Source organism: Ceratina calcarata, unplaced genomic scaffold, assembly GCF_001652005.2.
Source record: "Ceratina calcarata isolate Rehan_Ccalc_2016 unplaced genomic scaffold, ASM165200v1 scaffold471.2, whole genome shotgun sequence".
Classification (NCBI taxonomy): Eukaryota; Metazoa; Arthropoda; class Insecta; order Hymenoptera; family Apidae; genus Ceratina; species Ceratina calcarata.
This window is the reverse complement of record NW_017171239.1, coordinates 4343-9228: the sequence shown is the minus strand read 5'-3', so window position 1 is coordinate 9228 and position 4886 is coordinate 4343. Positions and strand designations below refer to the sequence as shown.

General features: G+C 37.2%; 1 protein-coding gene across 1 annotated transcript in view; it reads left to right on the top strand.

The window, feature by feature from the left end:
* Positions 1-2518: 2518 nt before the first annotated feature.
* Positions 2519-4886, top strand: part of LOC108627443 (uncharacterized) — a 6459-nt gene continuing 4091 nt past the window's right edge. The window contains exon 1 of the mRNA XM_026815604.1: positions 2519-2627. The gene's annotated coding sequence lies outside the window, so the exon portion shown is untranslated. The remainder of the gene's footprint in view (positions 2628-4886) is intronic.

Genomic DNA, 4886 nt, shown 5'->3' with positions numbered 1-4886 from the left:
ATTATTTAATCCCAATTTTTATTTTGTAATTTTATTTATTAATAATAATTACATTACATTAAAATATTACAATTTATTTAATAATAATTATTTAATCCCAATTTTAAAAAGCAGTTTTGTATTTTATTATGAATTATGCCGACGCAAAATATCTATTTGTGCCATTAATAGAGAAAATAACCATTTTCAACGAACATTATTCTATTTCTGACATTATTTGTCCTGAACATAACTCGGTTGGAATAATAATGCATCGTGCATGATAGTCGTACCTTGCAATTAAAAGAAATACAGTTCGGAATTAAAAACACTTGTTAATTATTTTTGAATTTTTCCGTGTCGGGTGAAAGCATTATTTCAACAAATAGAAAATGACGAAAATGAAATGATATTTAATTGGCTACGAAAAGCTAGCTGAGTTTCAGTCATGTCAATCAGCTGTCAAAATGTTACGCAATGGAACTATGCAAAGTATTCGCGTGCGAGTGTTACGTTAGACAGTCTGCGAATGACACGCCTTGACAAAATTTAATCGAAATTAGAATTTCTTTCTTGTTCGAGAGATACAAATATTTAAATAATGCAATAAATGCAAACGACCAACTTGTCCTTCTGATGCGGAGTGTAGGTTCAAAAATTTAATGAACTTTGTATCATAAAGAAACGTCCCATTGTGCAACTTGAGGTCAGCTGCAAATGGAAAGATGCAGAAGCTACCTAGTTTCACGAGACTTCAATGAGCGACGAACATTACGTATGATTAATTATCGGTACGTGTGTTCCACTTTTCTCACGTCTTCTATGTGGTCACAGTTCAGGTGTAAAGTACTGGGGATTATTACCATTTATTCTAGTTTATGTGGGAACACATGAAGGAGAACAGTATATTATGTTAATAGTAAATGTATTATTACTTAAACCTTGCAAGAAGCTTTGTAATAAAATGTTCCAGAAGTAAACGAAGTTTGTTTTAAGAGTCGCCTGGGAACCTGTTTCACGTTGCATGTGAAAGTTTACCGACTTGCTATTTAACAGGCGCTGGACTCGTAATTTATTATAAAAAAAAGACTCTGCTATTTGTTCAGAAATAAATCTGTAAATTTTTTATTATTTAGCATTTGTTTAAATCTCTTATATTTGTCATATTTATATTGGCAGTGTTTTTCACATTTATTATGTTGTCCAGTCCTCCGCAACCAGTTTCTTCTATTCAAATTACATTTGCATTGTAAAATCACGTTTACACATTTACGTAATCGTCGTTCGTTGTCCAATTTTCCACGCCAGAAGAAGAGACACGCAGAGCGTGTCAGCTCATCGTTTCAACGAATTCTTTTCACTGACTCCAAGGGATGTTACAACGCAGCCGGATTCTGTAGGATTTCGAAAATTCGCTACTGTTACGTATATTTCTTAAAAAAGAAAAACGCGGCGACCTTCGGAGCTGATTCGAGATATCGAAAGGTGGCGGAGTCTCATCTCGCTTAGTGTCGGCTACGCCGTCCGGCAAGATGCATTTGTTCCTACGCGTTCTTACGTGTCGTTTCTTCAAAACTGCCTCCGAACTCGAATTCTGACGGATAAACCAATCTTGAAGAATCCTGACATTTCTCTGTCGATTAATTCAAAGTGGAATTGGTAATTATATCCATTTGGCCAATTTGCTTATCTTCGTCATTAAGTAAGAATTGTATAAACCATAAAAGCTAATTTCTTGGCAATTATTTTTATCATTTCAGTTATTAACTTGACGGACTCTGATATTCAAATAATTTTACGGTTTCATTAATTTTTTAAAGGTATATTTACTTATATACATTTAGTAATATTAAAAGAACAGGATTTTAATTACTGCATGAAACATTTTTTTATATAGAACAATGACAGCTATTTTCAAAATGACAAATGACAACTTAATTTTTCATTATCGTATCATAATATTTGTATTTAACAACATTATGCAATGCATGCGATTAATCATATTATATCATAGTCCTCCTGATTTTCTATTTAGCCTATTAAAGCCAGTGACCGAATTCCAAGAGCGGTGCCGAGGTCGAAGGATTCATCGTTTCCTAACCGATTTCGAGACCCCCTTACGCAACCATAGATTTGACCGGCCTTCATTATACAGCACAATAGTCAAAATAAAACTCCACGTGCATAAAATTCCTTCGGGTTTTTATCCTGAAATAAAATTTCTTTCGCAACGCATGCATTTAGGCTCAAATATCTACACTTTTGCAATTGCCGGAAAAAATACGTGATTTTGCTGTCGAATTGACACGCTAGTATTAATAGTTGGTTTAGCGTAACCGCGTGCTATTTTTTTTATTGCTACTTTTCCCGCCGCTAAACGATATTGGAATTTACTTTGCGGCTTTCCTATCGTTTTCCTTTCAAAGAATTTGTGTGAGTTAAAACGCACGAGGCATTCCTGCGATACGACTTTATTATTTTCTGTTGTACAATACACATTCGTATTTTATCAAAGATTGCTTCCTAATTTTTTAAAAGAATTTGACTATTTCTTCCAGGTTTTCAGGCTTCACGTAACTAAAGAATTTCATAAGGGACGAAGGCAGAGCGGATTGCGCAATAAGTATATTTGTGTGGGACATACAAAAGTAAGTACATACATAGCGAAATAGAGAGTAAAATTATCGTTCAGAGAAAACGGTACTTGAGACGCAACGTTAAGTTAACAAGTTACAAAAACCCACAACAATATAATTTCATTGCGAGCGATGTTTGCCACGTTCGTATTTAAAAAACGAAACCAGAATTTCGAAAACAGTTGCGCAGGTATTAATTACGAAAAACAGGAGAATCAGACCATGAGAAGAGGCAATGAATTTAAAGGCAATTAACTTTTCCTTTTTGCTTATTTTATTCACTATACATATGCATAATTTGTTTCTTATATTATTTCGGCTATCATCTCGCTTCAAATGCAATTTAGAATTAATGATACTGAAACGAAGCAAGATCGAGTGAAACAGAAAACTTGTTAATCAGGAAGTGGTTTGTCGAAAATCACGCCGGGAACAATTTCCGTTAACAGGAAGTGCATCACGATCGTAATCAGCATGAAGTAACGGCAGTGGAGCGAGCGAACGGGTTTTACCATTACCATTGATTTACGTTCGAGGAAACACGTGGCCGAGGAGTGAAAGTGAAAGATGGACGGGAGATCCACGTGGTCCTGGCTTTACCTCGACGGCAAGTACCGAGTCTGCCGAAGCGCGAGTTACACGGGTACTCGTCTACCGATCATTCGAGTTCCGTCGAAAGAAGTTTCATAATAGTACTCGGAATCGCGAGAGATGATTCAACCCGTGTCGAGTGTCATCAAAATTCGAAGAATCGAGTATGCGACCTGTGAGAAAGTTCGAAAACCCGAAATCGATTATCGGAATGTGTAATTAAAAATACTCGAAGAGTTTCAGCATACGAGTGATTCAGAAATCTAATCGATTTCGTATAAATTTGAGAAAGCTAATTGCATATTGCATTAATCTCATCGGATATTTCCAATGCAAATCAGTTCAGCGATCTCGTCGTTTCGCACTATCACGCAATCGAAATTTTAAAGTGATAACTTATGAAGCTTCCGTAGAAAGTGGCAGCTACCAGTTCGATTACGTCAAAAGCAGCCCGGAGGAAAATTAAAAATAATACTCGAACAAGATGTGGTCTGACAATTTTTTACGTGCGTGCGCTTGGTCGCCAACGTAATTCACGCGGAAGAGAACGGACCGTTTCACTGTAACTACAGTGATCATCGTATTCGAAAGTTGAGTGCAATTAAAGGGCGCAGATCCATTACAAAAACGACGACGCATCGGTGCATCGCTTCGTTTCGTGAGCGAACTCGAATCGATTTGCCATAATCAAAAAGAGTACTCACGATCGTGCTCATTTATACAGTAATTTCTCCACTTAACTGACGATTCTCGTTCCATCATGGAGAGGGTATTTTAAAATCAATCGAATCGAATGGTAACGAATGTGGAAGAACTGGTCGACCTCGAGTTCGATTTGTAAGCTACATTAGTGATCATTCTAGCTTCTACTTTCAAATCGTCGTTGCAAAAACGGTTCCAGTATTTCGTCACAGCCAAAATTCGTTGGTCGATAGTTTGGCAACCGTTGTTAGTAAATTCAGTGCACGCATCCGACTCGAGGCCGTGTCAAAATGGAGCAACGATGGAAACGTTTCGACCCTCGGAAATTCCGAGTGTCAGTGGACAGTCACGCTCAATCTGTCTCAAACGTCGCGACCGTTCAATCTCGTTCATCGGTCGGTAGACAATATCCAATTACGAATTATCTGAATAATTGTTAAATCATTATCCGATGTGCTTAACAGTAAAGAATGCGACGCGAGTGAAAGTGCATTAAAGGTACACGATACAACCGGTGTCTTCGATCGAGAACTTAGCATGACTCAGTTGCAATCCAGTAAACGAGTCTCGTAGGACTTTCCGCGTTCCCTTAAACACGAGTTTGTTAGCCAATCGCTGACTACCATTTAAATCGTAGCTACTCGCGCGAAGAATACGAATCGCCGTGTCACTCGCATTTTTCTCCATTTTCCCAGTGACCGCACGATTACGTGATGAGAATTGCGCGAGTGTGATAACTCCGGGTGTTTAACTGGTTGTGTAAATGTCCAATTTCTTCTGGCAATCAGACGGTATTCTCATTTCTCTCGTTCGCGAACGCGGTACTCCGATGGAAGTCTTCGTGAAATAAGTGTTGGGCATCTATCAAAGAACTTGAAGTCTTGAATATTGTAAATTCAATTTCAGTTAAATGCACAGAGTGATATAATAACAATTGTCACGTGAAATAATTGATTACTCTTATAACTGATTTAAAGA